The sequence below is a fragment of the Pristis pectinata genome, chromosome 39, assembly GCF_009764475.1.
Source record: "Pristis pectinata isolate sPriPec2 chromosome 39, sPriPec2.1.pri, whole genome shotgun sequence".
Taxonomy (NCBI): domain Eukaryota; kingdom Metazoa; phylum Chordata; class Chondrichthyes; order Rhinopristiformes; family Pristidae; genus Pristis; species Pristis pectinata.
Window position 1 is genome coordinate 8603160 of NC_067442.1, and position 367 is coordinate 8603526.

Genomic DNA, 367 nt, shown 5'->3' on the forward strand with positions numbered 1-367 from the left:
CTCAATCTGTTTCCTTCCCACCTGTGCTGCCACATCTGCTGTGTGTGTCCTCATTCTCTGTCTTAATATAAGAGCACGGCTTTATACAGCGGAAAATAGTTAACGTTGAGTTGTGGATGTGCACAACGATGACCATGTTTTCACCTGAACGAAATCTCCACAAAACTCGTAAATGTATTGAATAAAAACAAACTCTCAATTTAAATGAGGAGGGTTTATGTGTGTTCGGGTGCGATATGACAGCTTCTTGACCTAAAATGCACTGGTGGAGAATGGTTGATGCCCACAAGGGAAATGGCAGAGGATGGTTTCGATCCATCGACCTCTGGGTTACGGGCCCAGCACGCTTCCGCTGCGCCACTCTGCT

At 46.0% G+C, this 367-nt stretch overlaps 1 non-coding gene across 1 annotated transcript; it reads right to left on the reverse strand.

Annotated features, from left to right (window-relative positions):
• Positions 1–295: 295 nt before the first annotated feature.
• Positions 296–367, reverse strand: trnat-cgu (transfer RNA threonine (anticodon CGU)). Its single transcript has one exon. It is a non-coding gene; the product is annotated as a tRNA-Thr (tRNA).